This window comes from Cebus imitator, unplaced genomic scaffold (assembly GCF_001604975.1).
Source record: "Cebus imitator isolate Cc_AM_T3 unplaced genomic scaffold, Cebus_imitator-1.0 Scaffold82, whole genome shotgun sequence".
NCBI lineage: Eukaryota > Metazoa > Chordata > Mammalia > Primates > Cebidae > Cebus > Cebus imitator.
This window is the reverse complement of record NW_016107397.1, coordinates 8,871,821-8,888,450: the sequence shown is the minus strand read 5'-3', so window position 1 is coordinate 8,888,450 and position 16,630 is coordinate 8,871,821. Positions and strand designations below refer to the sequence as shown.

At 41.0% G+C, this 16,630-nt stretch overlaps 1 protein-coding gene across 1 annotated transcript in view; it reads left to right on the top strand.

The window, feature by feature from the left end:
• Positions 1-16,630, top strand: part of SDK1 (sidekick cell adhesion molecule 1) — a 982,297-nt gene that overhangs the window by 617,429 nt on the left and 348,238 nt on the right. The window lies entirely within an intron of this gene.

Here is a 16,630-nt window from a genome sequence, read left to right as displayed (position 1 = left end):
GATTCATCCCTTTTGAAGCCATCCTGTTTGTTTTTAATCTCTTTGATTTCTGCTCAACCCTATGTGCCTACAGTCACTTTCTGTGCAGGTCCTCCTTTCTCTAAACTCAATTCCAAGTACGCTGAGTGCATTGTGCTTCCAAAAGGCCAAATTCTGGGTCTCTTTCTCTAGGCCATTTTGTGCAGTTGCAAGATTTCACTGGGGACTTTCGTAATCCAACTAGAGGATTCAGGGCAGGGGCCAATGATCACATCTTGATTTGGTCTTTACCCGTAGGCTGTGCTTTCATGGCAAACCTTAATTTGGTGAGAAATTGCTTCACTTTCAAATCCTGAAAATTTTGGATTTTCTCTGTTCCCTTTCAATTGTATTTGCAAAGCAGTGAGTTCTTTGGGAGTGGGGCAAACTACATTTTGTTCCTGTAGCACTGTACCAAAGGCATTCTATAATATAGTTCACATAGGCAAGATTCTGTTTTGAAAACAAGTTTAGCTAGGCCAGTTTTCTACCTTCTAAGTTATCACAGGTGATTTATTTTATCTTCTTCTTTTTTGCAGATATTTCAGCACTGCATACCTTGGGTTGCCATTTTTCCAGCTCCCTTTAACAGCTTTCCAGCTTGCCATCACCTAAACCCAAAACCAGTGACCCATATTTTAGGTTTTGGTAATGGCAGCCCTACTTCTGTGTACCAATTTCTGTATTAGCTTTTGCTGCAGTAACTAGCAATTCTCAAATCTCCATGGCTTCCAACAACAAACATTTATTTTTCCCTTAAGAATCCTGCGAGTCAGCTGCAGCTCTGCCGAGCTTGGCTGTGTTCTCCGGCATCTCCTCATGCCAGGTTGAGGCTGAATGAGCAGCTGCCATCTGGGCCCTGCTCTTCTCGTGCTGGAGGGCAGGAGCTCCAGAGGGCAAGTGGGAACCCCCAGGATCTCATAAAGCCTCTGCTAGGACCTGGCAGCTGTACCCTCCTTCTACAAGTCATATGGCAAGCCCAAGGTTAACGGGGTGAGCCACATACCCTTCACCTCCTGGCAAGTCATAAAATGCAGGGTGGAGACAAATCATTTTGAACAAGTGATACAGTCTCTCACAGGCATAGATTCCAAAAGGAAACCCAGGAGAGAGTCACCATGCCTCAAATCAAGAGCAGCCATGTTGTATTTCTATCGAGGCAGAAGCACAGGTGTGACGATGAACCATGAGACCAGAGGCCCTCCAGCCTAGGTGGATGTCCAGCTATGCAGCCAGCTCAGTGCAGCCGAAAGAACCTTGCGGGCAGTCAGGAAACCTGAGTTCCTCTTACCTGTATCTCCGCAGCAAGCCACTTTCCCTCTGTGGATCTCAAGTTCCTCTTCAATATTAACCAAGAGTTAAGCACGATCGTGGGTTGCTTTCGAGGATGCTGTTCTGATCTCTGCCAGCGCACTTCACGTGGCAGGGAACAGGCTGCCTTCCCAGGAGGCCGAGCTGCAGTAGAAGGAGGATGAGTTTAGTAATCAGGACAATTTGAGCCCAGGCTGCCATTTACCAGGTGTGGCTCCATCATATACTGTCTGAGTCTGTTTCCTTGTCTGTGAAACTAACATCATAGCATCTAACTCACAGAGCTGTGGTTAGAATAATTATTTTATACAGTGCCTTTTGCTAGGAAATTCTTTGGTGTGTTGAGTCCAAATCTGATGCCCTTACCAGTGAACTCCAGCCCCAGTTCTACATCTGCCCGGGGCAGCAAAACAGTGATCAGGAATATGGGCACAGGGGTCAGCCCACCTGGGTCTGAATCGCACTGTCAGCTCCTGGTCAGGATGGCTGGTGGGAGAATACTTCATGTCCCTGTGGTTGGTTTGCCATGCTTATCTGTAAATGAGGCACTGATAATATCAGCTTCACAGTTTTGTTGTAGGAATAAATGAGCCCATGCATGCAAACTCAAGTGGCTGTTATTACTTCAGCTGGCAGCTCTTCAAGCACCTAAGCCTGGTTTCCATACCTTCTGGGTCCTCCTGTATTTCTTCAGGCTAAGCAACCTGACATTTCTCCAGCATTCTATAGATGTCAGGTTTTCTGCAATCCTCACCCATCTAGCTGTCCTCTTGAGAATCTCTTTCAGGAGCTCTGGTTAAGAGATAAAGAAACAGTGAGTGCATTTGAGTTCATTATCCAAGCGTGATTGCATTCTAAATGTCTCCAGATGTCTACACAGACACTGAGGATCTGCCCAGGTTCCCACGTGTCTCTCCTCTCCTGCGGCTCCCTCTGCTTTGGGTCTTGCCCTGCCTTCTCCAGATGATGGTGATTTCATGATCCCAGTCACCTGCCCCCACCCTCACCTTATCTGAGCCTGGCTCCCGGGCCACCCACTTGCCACCTGGAATTTTTTTGTAAAGTGTGATTTTCCTGGACCAGTATTAAGGATTTTACGGATTTATACTGGAATTGGAAGTTCATTTGAACTTCTAATTCCAGCAATACAACCATTTATTTATTCTTGCTTTAGGGAACATGTCTCATTTGCCAGTATTCTGTTTGAATGACCTGGAATAGTTAATTTGCTAAGTGGATTCCTGAAAGTTAAGTTACTCAAACAGGGTAAGAAAAATTAACAATTTCCTGACCTTTACAGGTAGAGGACAAAGAGGAAATATGTTCTAAAATCTATGAAATGGTCACTTGTTTCCTCCTTGTATTTAAAGTAGAGATTGATCCACTTAGCATTTGATCTTGATAAATCAAGTCAAATAAGACTTTTCAAAAAATGTCACAATCCTTTAGATATCAAGCAAGCCATATTAGCAATCTGAATGAATATTGTTAGTTTCCAGTTTTTACATTAAAAATCAGTCACCTTAAAGGAAGCATAGTCTACTCTAGGTATACACAAGAGTTACACAAGCAGAGGTTTGAGAAGCAAATACTCTAAAGTACCGCCTGTGTCATGCTGCTGAAGAAATGAATTTTTTTGAGACAGGGTCTCACTCTGTTGCCCAGGATGGAAGGCAGTGGCACAATCATGGCTCACTGCACCCTGAAACCCCTGGGCTCAAGCAATCCTCCCATCTCAGTCTCCTGAGTAACTAAGACTATGGGCACTTGTCACCATGCCCAGCTAATTTATAAAAAAATTATTGTAGAGAAAGGGTCTCACCATGTTGCCCAGGCTGGTCTTGAACTTCTGACCCCAAGCGATCCTCCCAACTCAGCCTTCCAAAGTGCTGGAATTCAAGGTGTGAGCCACTGCTCCTGGACAGACACCTTCAATCATGGCCTGCTTTCTCCCCTCTCAGCCTCTCTTAGCTTGACTGCCAGTCATGTCCCTGCTGGTTTCCCAATGGCCACACACTGCAGAGATATATAAGATATGAGAAGAAAGTCACCTAAAGACATGGGAAGTTTTGTAAGCCATGTCTCCTGAGATTCCCCATTCTAAATATGGTGAGGAGTGTTTTAAGTACTTCATGCTTGAAGCTTTTCATGCATTTCCATCATTACAGTTGGACCAGTTTTAAAATATATATATCATAAATAATCTTCAGAACATTTTAATATACCACTGATGGTATTAAAAGTCAAAGCTTTCACAAAATTTAATTTACTTCTCCCTGTAACTTAAATCAAGAACAGTTTTAAAATGTGCATGGCTCCTGCTAAATTTAACAGCTTCCCCTTTTGCTTTCTCGGCTGGGGGATGGAACAACCTAAGCCAGGAAGCTTGGTGACTGCAGTGTCTGAGTGAAGCCGTGAGTTCTGTGTCTGTATTGAAAGCTCCTGACAGCCTTTGCAGGGCATTGGTGCCAGGCTTCCCAGGGTGGTGGGGAGTGGGCCTTCCTTCTTATAAAGCCTCTAGGCTTTCCATGTTCAGGAAGAAGCTCCCCAGCTAGGGAGCTGAAAGCAACACTGAGCCTCAGTTTGCAGCCCAGAGATGCTCCAGGTCTCCACCAGTGCATCTTCCTGGAGAGCTACAATGTCAGAACATCAGATCCACAGAAAGTACATGTGCTTCACTGTACACCAAATGTGTGTTGAAACTAAAACAGAATGATACTTTTTTTTGAGATGGAATCACACTCTGTCCCCCAGGATGGAGTGCGGTGGCATGATCTGGGCTCACTGCAACCTCTGCCTCCCAGGTTCAAGTGATTCTTGTGCTTCAGCCTTCCAAGTAGCTGAGATTGCAGGTGCTCACCAACATGCCTGGCTACTTTTTGTGTTTTTTACCAGAGAAGGGTATCATCATGTTGGCCAGGCTGGCCTTGAACTCCTAACCTCAGGTGATCCACCCACATTGGTGTCTTAAATTGCTGGGATTATAGACATGAGCCACCGAGCCCAGCCAAGACCCTCTTTATTTCCTCTTGATTACAAGCATGTTACTAATGTACATTTTGTTCACTCATTTCTCTAAAAATATTGTTGCTTTTACTCAGTATGGTAAAAGTTTCTATTATAGAGTAAGAAGAATACCAGGCATGGGGAAAATCATTGCAGTTCAAGAAAGAAATCATGATAAGTAGTAATCAAGGGGCTTGGTACCCATAGATTCATCTCATAATCACTGTAAGAAATCATCCATGCATTTATTTATTGGAGGCTGATGACGTTACCTTACTTTTGTATGACTATCATGGCTTATTTGTGCTTCATCTTTATAGCAACACATTATAGCCTGGCTGACTCAGGGCCCATTCCCTAGACACTTCCAGCTAGACATCCACATATCAAAGTTCTAGCCAATCAAAATGTAGTGGACGTCTGCTAAGTAGGGCTTCCAGAGATGTTTTCTGTTTTGAATAAAAAGGGGAAAATGTGGCTTGCTACACTTGGCCACTATCCCTTCTTCTGGAACACGAATGTAAAGCTGGAGATAGTGTAGCCATCTCGTGACCATGAAACAGCGATCAGGAGGACAGGAGCCTACTCACAGAAGGACTCATGCTCCCTCTCTGTTCCCACTCCGCTGTCCTGAGGGTTCTTCTTCTTTTTAAGTTGAGTAAGGTGGATACTTGGATCACTGATTTCAGACCTCTCTTCTTTTCTAGTGCAATTGCTTGAGGCTGTCAGTATCCCCCAGCACTGCTTTAGGTTCATCTCCCAATTTTTATGTCGGATCTTCATTTTCATTAATGACAAAATATTTTCTAATTCCCTTTGCATTTTCTCCTTTGACCCATGGCTTATTTATAATTGTGTTGTTAAGTTCTAACTCTTTGGGAATTTTCCAGATAACTTTCTGTTATTGATTTCTGATTTAATTCTGTGGTGGCCAGAGAACATACTTTGCATGATTTCAATCCTTTTAAATTTATTGAGATTTGTTTTATGGCCCAGAATATCTTGGCAAGTGTTCTGTGTGTACTTAAAAAGAATTTGTATTTTGCTGTTGTTGGGTGGAGTGTTCTGTAAATATCAATTAGATCAGGCTGGTTGATGGTGCTGTTTAAGTCTTCTCTCTGTTTACTGATTTTCTAAGTTTTAAAGACATTTTTAAAAATGAGAAATGAAATGTTTATATACTTATTCACATATTGACCATTTCTGGTGTTCTTTATCCCCTGTGTACATTCAGTTTTTGGTCTGGCATCATCTTCCTTCTCCCTGAAGGCATGTCCTTAACACTTCCTGCAATGCCGGTCTGACGGTGATAAATTTTCCCCCAGTCCCCTGTGCATGAGCGTTGGTGGGAGCACACACTCTTCCTGGCCTTGTGTGGGCTGTCAGGATTATGTTGCCTCCTCCTGTTGTGTTCTGGCCTTGGTAGTTTCCTTAGTAAGCACAGATCAGCACTCAGCAAAAGACCCTCAGTCTCCATCTGCATAGCTGCCTCTTCTCTGCCATTTTGCTCCACTAGCTTTAGCCTCCTGGGCCTCCCTAAACTCTGAATTCTGGCTTGTCAACTCAACAAGCCCACTGGGATCTGTTTGGCTTCCCTCTCCCTGGGCCAGGAACTCTTTCAAGGCAGGGAGCTGGACACCCTATTGTTTTCCTTCACTCAGGAATCCCTGTCCTGTGCTGCCGGTGCTCCAGTGTCAGGAATCGTTCTTCACATACTTCATCTGTTTTTCTAGTTGTTGAAGGTGGGGGAATAAATATGATTCCTCTTCATCTACTTAAAAAAATTTTAATTGTAGCAAAATACACATGTATTAGTCCCCATGCTGCTATAAAGAACTACCTGATACTGGGTAATTTATAAAGAGAAGAGGTTGAATTGACTCACAGTTCTGCATGGCTGGGAAGGCCTCAGGAAAGTTACAATAATGGCGGAAGGCAAAGGGGAAGAAGGCATGTCTTACATGGCAGCAGGAGAGAAAGAGCAGAGGGGAAGAACTGCGCACTTATCAAACAACCAGATCTCATGAGAATTCTATCATGAGAGCAGCAAGAGGGAAGTTTGCCTGCATAATTCAATCACCTCCCACCAGGCCACTCCCACAACACATGGGGATTACAATTTGAGAGAAGATTTGGGAGGGGACCAGAGCCAAACCATATCAATATGTAACATAAAATTTACTGTCTTCACCATTGTAAGCCTACCATTCCGTAAGAAGTATTATGCACATTCACATTGCCATATACCCATCACCATCATATATTTCCAGAACATTTCCATCTTGCCCACATGGAAACACTTTTCCCGCCAAACAATAATTCTCTCATTTTCCATTCCCCAGCCCCTGGCACCCACCATCGTACTTCCTGTCTCTATGAATTCTGCTACTCTAGAGACCTCATGTAAGTGGAATCACAAGTGTTTACCCTTTTGTGTCTGACTTATCTCAGCATAATGTCTTCAAGGCTATCCATAGTGTAGTATGTGTTGGAATTTCTTTCATTTTTAAGGCTAAATAATATGATCCTTATATGTATAGACCACATTTTGTGTTTCCATTCACACGATGGACACTTGGGCTGCTCCCCCTTGTGGCTATGTGAACACTGCTGCCATTCAACATGTACTTTTTAATGTTCAACAAATTGGTTAAAATTCTTTAAATGGTTATCTCACCATGTAGTTCTCTACTTGTTTTTACAGGTGTGTGTGTGAGTGTGTTTGAGATAATGAGAAGAAGATGAAATAAATGGTTATAGTTAATTAGGGAACTTTGATCAATCCCTTTTCTTGCCATATTCCTTTTTTTCTTTCCTTAAATGTCCCTTTTCTCATCTTTTCGCCCTTCTTTTACTCTTATTTTTCTCTTTCCTTTACCTCATTCTTTGCCTTCTTGTTTTATTTCATTGAGTTGATCTTCGACCACTGATATCCTTTCTTCTGCTTGGTCGATTCAGCTATTGAAACTTTTGTATGCTTTGCGAAGTTCTTGTGTTGTGTTTTTCGGCTCCGTCAATTCACTTATATTGCTCTCTAAGTTGTTTATTCTCATTAGCATTTCGTCAAACCTCTTTTCAACGTTCCTAGTTTCTTTGCATTGTGTTAGAACATGTTCTTTTAGCTCAGAGAAGTTTGTTTTTACCCACCTTCTGAAGCCTGTTTCTATCAATTCATCAGACTCATTCTCCATCCAGCCTTGTTCCCTTGCTGTTGAGGAGTTGTGATCCCTTGGAGGAGGAGAGGTGTTCTGGTTTTGGATGTTTTCATCCTCTTTGTGCTGGTTTCTTCCCATCTTTGTGGATTTATCTACCTGTGGTCTTTGTAGTTGGTGGCTTTCAGATGGGGTCTCTGGATGTCCTTTTTGTTGATGATGAAGTTATTTCTTTCTGTTTCTTCATTTTCCTTCTAACAGTCAGGACCCTCTGCTGTAGGATTGCTGGAGGTCCACTCCAGACACTGCTTGCCTGGGGATCACTGGCAGTGGCTGCAGAACAATAAGGTTTGCTGCCAATTTCTTCTTCTGTTATCTTTGTCCCAGAAGGATACCCACCAGATGTCAGCCTGAGCTCTCCTTTGTGAGGTATCTCTGGATATATGGGGGTCAGGGAGCTGCTTGAGGAGACAGTCTGTCCCTTATAGGAGCTCATGTGCTGAGATGTGAGCTCTGTTGTTCCATTCAGAACTACTGGGCAGGTATATTTAAGTCTGCTGCAGTGGAACCCATAACTGCCTTTCCTTCCCAGGTGCTCTGTCCCAGGAAGGTATGGCTTTATTTATAAGTTCTTGTCGTGCTTCTGCCTTTTTTCAGAGATGCCCTGCCCAGTGAGGAGGTAGGCTAGTCACAGTCTAACAGCAGAAGTGTTGCTGAGCTGCCGTGGGCTCTGCCCAGCTGCTGTGTGAACTTCCCTGCAGTTTTGTTTATAGGCGTATAGTTAGAACTACTTCAGTAATGGCCATCTGCCTCAGTAATGGTGGACTGTCTCTGTAATGGTGGACTGCCTAAGTAATGGCGGACTGCCTCAGTAATGGCGGACTGCCTCCATAGTGATGGACTGCCTCGGTAATGGCAGATGCCCGTCCCCCAAGAGCTGGACCACTCCGGGTCCAGCTGTGCTTGCTGTGAAACTCTCAATCCAGAGCGTTTCAGATTGCTGGTCTTTGTGGGAGTTGGACCAGCCAAGCCAGATCACCTGGCTCCCTGTTTCAGTCCCCTTTTATTCAGTTGAACGGCTACTCTGTCTCACAGGCATTCCAGTCGCCAGTTGAAATGGCGCCCCGATTTGTGTGAGTCTTTGTGTGAAGACCCGCTGCACCGGTTGAAACAGCCACACTGGAGACTCCTGGTGCTTTTTTGCCAAGGAATCTCCCAGTCTGTGGTCGGTAAAAATTTGTTTGGAAATGTGGTGATTACTCACCCTCTGCGTTTTTGCTGGGAACTGCAATCCAGAGCTGTTCCTATTTGGCCATCTTGGATCGTCCTCCCATGATAAGACCTTTTCTGCTCTTCTTCCCCTCCTTTCCTTCCACTTGTGCACAGTACACTTACCCAGGAAGCTGCTGTATGCATACACACCCCAGTCAACATGATCGAGGTGCTATGGAGTTAGTGTGAAACAACTCACATTCCAGGGGTGGAGCGAAACATGAACATCTGGGACTGTAACCTGATTTGAAGTGGCCTGAGTAGAAGAACAGAAGTACAGATACAGTGCTTCAATTATTCAGTGACAGAGATTGGTTTTGGTTTGGGAGAATCTGGAAAGTCTTCATTGAAGGGCTGACAGTTGGCCTGAGACCTGAGAATCAGGCACAGTTATGCTTTCCAGTGAGGGCAAAGATTTTCTAGGTTACAGAACCACAACAGCAAAGGCACAGGCATGGGACAAGCCTGCTATCAAGTACAGTGTCATGTCATGATGTCATTCAGACCTTGTTTCCCAAAGATTCTGCCTAACTAGCTTTTTTAAACTTCAAAGTCATATACAGAAAACGATAAGTACAAGTGATAGTAAAAATGGAACAATAAAAATTATTCACTTTTCATGCACTTTTTCCTTTTTTGATTGGTTTTAGATATTGTACATTGCAAATATTTTTCCAGTTTTGTCATTTAACTTTTTGTATTTTAAATCCTATTGTTTTTAAGAAAATAATTGCGACAAAAGACCAGCATCTCAGGAATTCTCTAATGAAAATGAGTCATCCAAATTAGTAAAAAGTTTGAATAACTAATTTATTCATAGAATTTTGATTTTATTATGTTACACCCCTTGTGTCACCCTTAATTGCCAAACTAAGTCCTAGTAATTAGAGCTCTTGGAGAACATGTTTTAATAAATAGATGGTGATTGTTTCATTTTGAAACAAGTGCAAACAAGTTCATTGTTTACTAGGTTAAATTCATCTCTAACATCTTATGTTGTTGATCAGTTTGGGGAAATATTTTATTTTTAAATAAATGTAGTATTTTAGCCTAATTTCTAAACAAATTATCATAAATTCTAAGTTAATGGTTTCCCAATTCTATAGTAATATAAAACAGTCCATATCTATCTCATTTTATTATCATAACAGCATAATTTTAGGCCTCCTTTTGGTTTCCATTTTAGTCATTCGAAATTTACTAAAATATTATATTTCCTATAATCCTATCAGTTTTACTGGTGACTTTAAGTGAAACATTTTGTGAGAATTGTCTTTGGAAAGTTCACCCTCCCTGGTCTGGTGCTGAGGAACCCCCATGCTATTCTTAATGTTTTATTATATATAACACAATCACCTTCAGTTTCCCTATAGAAATACTGTGCTTTAAAACTTTCACTTTTTCCATGACACATCTGTTCTTGCACCTCCTTAGCTTCGAGTCCTTTCATGTCTCCCCATCACCTACAGGGTGAAGTTGGAGAGCAGAACTTTGTAGCCAAAAGCCCACTCAAATCCTACATCTACCATATGTGCTACAACTTAAAGGAAATCACTCATTTTCTCTCGGCATCAGCTTCCTTGTCTAGGAAGGGGGAGCAGTGTGGTTGCCCTACAGCATTGTTGGGAAGACTAATGAGAAAAGGCCTGTAAAGCCCTCAGCTGTCCCTGTATGCAGAGTGGGCCCTCTGGAGGTGGCACCGCTGCCTTGATCTCCTGAGCGGTGCACAGGTTCCTCCTTCCTCCCAGGCCTGCTCAGCCAGGTCTGCGCTGCACCAGCTCCACAGGCATGCCTGCCACGCAGCCTCGTGGAAGCACCGCCTCCGTTGGCCCTCAGCATGTGGGCTATACTGCTTCTTTCTCCTCAGATGTTCTTATCCACCCTCAGACATCTCCAAGTGTCCCTGCAGGCCAACATTCCTCCAGGGGATGTTACCTGGCCCCCGCCACCCTAGGTACACCCAGAAGCGGTTTGTCCCTGCTTCCTGGACCTGGCAGACATCTCTGCTGCAGGCATTGTCATAGAAATGGCAGTTCTTCCCTCACACACATTCCCTTGGCCATATGCATTTTAAAACTTTAGAATTAATTTTTAAAAATTCTAACTGTGAAATATTTCAGACAAGTAGAAAGCTGTAATTGGATACCAGTGTATGTCACTAAGGTTTAACACATATGAACATTTTAAACAGAAAACAGTTTTACAAAAAACCTAGCCCTCGTCCCACTTTCCCCTTTGCTGGAGAAAACATTAACCTGAAGTTGGTGCTAGCTACTCCTTCTAATCAGTGTCTTTATATTTTATTACATATTTTCATCCCCATAATTCTCTAGAATGTCATTTGTATATTTTTAAAATTCACATAAATATTTTCACCTTTAAAGTGGTTACCCTCAAATATTTAACACATGTAATTGACTGAACAGAGTCTAAAATTTACCAACATGTTCTGAACATGGACAGGCCTCACTTCTCTTACATTGTTCACTTTTGTGGTCTGCTGTGTGAGTTATACCTGGTTTTAATTTCCAGATTGGTTATAAGAACAACACAAAGTCATTTTTTCCTGCTTGGTGCTGATTTAGCCTTTCAGTGTGTTTAACTCATCATTGCTTCTCTCGTCCTGCCCCTCCTTCTGGCTTTCATATCCTTATAGAAGTTTCTCCTTCAGAAATCACGTCCCATTGGAAGGCTGGAAATAACTTTATTTTCCCCTCACTCTCTTTTTCTCCCACTTTTATTTTGGAAAATTTCAACCTGCAGAAATGTAAGGTGGATTAACTGAGTACCTTCCACCCTTCACCCAGATTCACTAACCATGAGCATTTTGCCGCTTTGAGTCCCTTCTCTTCTCTCTTTTCCTCCCCTTCCCCTCTCTGCACTGTCATACATACTCTTTTTAGATTGAAGTATTTGCACATTTGTTGCAGACGTGCCTCCTTCATACTCCAGCATTCTCCAATGTAACCATCATAAAATTATCACTCTTGAAAATTTAGCATTGATTTACGTGTAGTACTATTATCTAATATATCATTCAAATTCAAGTGTGCCTTAGTATAGCAAAAATAAAAAGACCTTTGTAGCTTTTTTTTCCCCCAATTTCAGCATCCAATTAAGGATTATTTACTGTATTTAGTTCTCATGTCCCCTTCGTCTTCTTACCCATAATCTAATTGTTCCCTGGCCTGTCGTAATGTCCTTCAGTCTTGAATTTGGCTATTTCTTGTTTGCTAGACTCAGGTCTTAATGACCCCCACGCCCTTCTCAATGTGCCACACCAGAGGCCACCTGATGTCAGTTTGTCCCATTATTGATTATTTTGAGTGTGATTATTAGGCTAAATGAGGACCAACAGATTTGTTCAAATGTAAAGGTGCATTTTTCCTTTGTGATTTATTAGTAATCTGTGTAGCAATACATTGAAACTATGGGACTCTTCTATTTCTTAACACTCTTTACTCATTCACGAATGACTCTTGCCTCAGTCAGATATTACCATGTTGTTTGTAGCCTAACTTCTACCATCCTATCTGTTAGAAGACTAACCTTTATTAGGTTAGTCTTCTTCTGTAAAGAACTCCTTTTCCTTCTTCACATTCCCACTCCTTTTTTTTGGAAGGGACTTGTGTTCTTTGTGTTAATTCAGTATGTTATAATATTCGATTACTCATGTGGATGTTCACGTGGTTTCACATTTGGCTGCCAGGAGTGGCTTCAGAGTGTCTCCTGTACCTTTTCTGCATGTTCTCATCTGTCTTTGAGTATTTCTCACCTTCTAGCATAACAAGGTGCTGCAGACTCACCTGTATTCTTCCTGCCCTAGCCCTGGAATCAGCCATTTCTCTGAGAAGCTTTGGTGTCTTTTGAGTGCAATATGGTATTTACAAACCAAGATCTGGCAGCTGGATATGCTTATTATTTCCACTGTATGCTTACTCCCAGGCCCTTCAGTGGCTAAGAATGCATATGTGTGTGTGTTTTAAATCATGAGTTTGCATCAGCACCTCCAATTCCAGTTCAACATCACAGGGTTCTTTCTCTCCTTTGCCCATTCCCTGTTCGTGTCTCCTTTCTCCCATAATAAGAACACTGATTCCCAATCACATTCATATGATCCTGCAGTTCACACAAAATTGTTTTAGAATTGCTATACCAATACTACTACTCACTACAAACTCATTAAGAGAAATTTAATATTTCCTTCAGTTCTTCTTGTGCCACGATGTCTCATAAAGGGTTACAGTCAGATACTGGGTTCTAAACATTCTTCCCTTAATTATTTTTTCCTCTTCTCTTTGTTGTATTACCTATTTGATGTACAGTTAGGTTCATTTGTTTCTTTGTAGAAAAAAATGTCTGTGTCTTAATCAAATAATACGTTTGTGGATATATAAACTATTAGCATAGTTCAAAAGTCAAAACTACATGAGAGATGTGGTCAGAGATGCTTCATGGCCTTCCCTGTCTATGCTTTGTACCCCATTCTCAACAATGCTTTATAAACAGCTATTTTCATGAGTTTCTGGTATATTCTTTATATGTTTTATTGTTTGCTTGTTTTTGTTTGTTTTGCTGAAATAAGCATATAGCACCGAATGACAGAAAAAAATTTGCAAATTATATATCTGATAAGGGTCATTGTCCATAATACATAAAGAATTTTTACCACTCAACAATAAAAAGACAAGTGGCCTAATTTTAAAATGGTCAAAGGATTTTAATAGACAGTTTTCCAAAGAAGATAAACAAATGGCCAATAAACACATGAGAAAATGCTTAACATAATTAGCCATCAGGGAAATGCAAATCAGTACCACAGTGAGGTACCTGTTTATTCTCACTAGTATGACCATTTTTTTTTTAATGGGAAATAGGAAGTGTTGGCAAGAAGTGGAGAAATTTTAACCCTTATATATTGTTTATAGGAATGTAAAATGGTACAGCTACTATGGAAGAGTTTGGCACTTCCTCAAAAAGTTAAATATGGAGTTACCATATGACCTAGAGATTCCACTCCTAGGTATGTTTGCAAGAGAACTGAAAGCATGTGTTCACCCAAAAAATGGTACACACATGTTTTTAGCAGCCTTATTCAGTAATAGCTAAAAGGCAGAAACAACCCAGATATCCATCAACAGATGAATGGGTAAGCAGTGTGTGATGTATCCATCCATGTAATGGAATATTGCTCCACTATCAAAAGGAATGAAATTCTACTACGTGGTATGTGATGGTTTGGATGTTTGTCCCTTCCAAGCCTCATGTTAAAATTTGATCCCCAGGGTTGGAGGTGGGGCTTAATGGGAAGTGTCTAGGTCATGGAGATGAGTCACTCATAAATAGATTAGTGCTCTCCCTTGGGAGTGAGTTTGTGCTCTGTTGGTTCCTGAGAGAGCTGGTTGTTAAAAATAACCTGGCCCCTCCCAGACTCTCTCTTGCTTTCTCTCTGCCCATGTAATCTCTGGATATGAGGCTCCCCATCCCCTTCTACCATGAGAGGAAGCAGCCTGAGGCCCTCACCAGAGGCAGACGTCCAATCTTGAACTTCCCAGTCATCAGAATTGTGAGCCAAATACACCTCATTTCTTTATAAACTATGCAGTCTCAGGTATTCTGTTATAGTAACACAAAATGGACTGAGATGTGGTACAACATAGATGAACCTTGAAAACATTATGCTGAGTGAAAGAAGCTAGACACAAATACCCACATGCTTTATGAATCAGTTTATATGAAATGTGCAAAATAGACAAATCCATAGAGACAGAAAATGGAGTAGTAGTTGGCAGGGACTGTGGGGAGAGGGACAGTAGAAAGTCACTGCTGAGGAATATAGGATTTCCTTTTGAAGTGGTGAAAATACTCTGGAAGTAGGCAGTGGTACTCAACCTTGTGAATATGACATAATATAAATATTATGCAATAAAACTAGCCTGGTGCAGTGGCTCACGCCTGTAATTCACTTTGAGAGGCCAAGGTGGGAGGATCGCTTGAGTCCAGGAGCTCAAGAGCAGCCTGAACAACATAGCAAGACCCTATCTCTACAAGAAATATGTAAAAATTAGCCAGACATGCTGGTGCACACTTGTAGTCATAGCTACTTAGAAGGCTGAGGTGGGAGGATGGCTTGAGCCCAGAATATCCAGACTTCAGTGAATTATAGTCACATCACTTCACTCCAGCCTGGGACACAGAGTGAGACCATGTATCTAAAAAAAAATTAATAATAAAACCTACTCAACTGTGTGTTTTACAATGGTAGCTTTTATGATATATGAATTATATCTCAATAAAAATACAATCATTTTTGAAATATAATCACCACCTTGTTTTTTTCCAATTAATATCCTGGAAATCAGCCCACATCAGTTCATAGATATCTTCACCATTCTTTTTTTTAATAGCTGCTACACATTTGTTATATTGTGATTTATTGTATCAGTCTCCTATATGGACATTTAAACTGCTTTCAATATTTTTCTATTATAAGTAATGCTGCAGTGAATATTTGTGCCTTATTTTTGTATCATTGGAGGTAATCTTACCCTCATTCTTGAATGATAGTCTGGATGTATACAAAACTCTAGGTTGATATTTTACTTTCTTTCAATCCTTTGACATTATTGTTACATTTTCTTTTAGGCTTTTTATGTTCCTGATAAGAAATTTGCTTTCGGTATAATTATTCTATTGTGGATAATCTTTCTCTACAGTTTTTAGAATTTTTTTTAATATCTTTGTTTTATCTACAGTTTCATGAGGTATTTTCTCCTGTTTAAGAATCATTATGCTTCTTATTTCTTTAGAATTATGTTCTTTATCAATTCCAGAATGTTTTTTTGTTTGTTTGTTTGTTTGTTTTGTTTTTTGTTTTTTTTTTCCCAGAAGAAATGTCTTGCCCTGTTTTCCTGACTGGAGTTCAGTGGCACAATCATAGCTCGCTGTAATCCCGAACTCCTGGGTTCAAGTAATCTTCTGGACTCAGCCTCCTGAGTAGCAAGGACCACAAATACATGCCACCATCCCTGGCTAATTAAAAATAACAATGTTAGAGATAAGTGTCTTGCTATGTTGCCCAGGCTGGTCTTGGACTCCTGGCCTTATGCAATCCTCCCACCTCAGCCTCCCAAAGTGCTGGGATTATAGGTATAAGCCACTGCACCTGGCCTGAGTTTCAATATTCTTAGCCTTATTTTTTCTGAATGTTTCTTTTCTTTCATTTGTTTTAGTCTCTTTCTAAAACTTCTATTTAAGCACATTTTGCATCTTCTCATTTTTCCTTATTTTCTCTTAACTTCCCATTCATCATTTCTGTCTCTCTTTGCTACATTCTGGAAAATTTCCTCAATCTCTTTTTTATTCAGTTATTTTCTTTTTAGCTTGTTTTACCTGATGTTTATCCTCGCCTTTGAGTTTTTAATTCCAATGACTGTATTTTTCATCTGTAGTTCCATTTGCTACTTTTCAAACCCACCTTTTTATTGTGTTCTAGTATTTTGTTAGAATTTTAATTATTCTTTTATGTTTAATCATTTTTAACTTAATTTATCTTATAATGCCTCCAAATTATTACATTAACTTCAGGGGTGACCATTCTTTTTTTCAGAATGTACTAATCTTTACAATGGTGGCTGTGTATGTGTGAGAGAGGGAGGAGAGAGAGAGAGAGACAGAGAGAAGAGAGAGCTCATCTTCATTAATTAATTGTTATATTCATGGAACTCTCATGCTCCCTGGATTGTGTCTTACCACGAAATGGTTTTACCTCTGCTTGTGCTATTGTCCTGCTGGTTTCAGTGGTTTAGAGCTGGTTTAAATTAAATTTTCAGATTAAGGAGCCCTCCAAAACACTGGTAGCATTTCTGTGT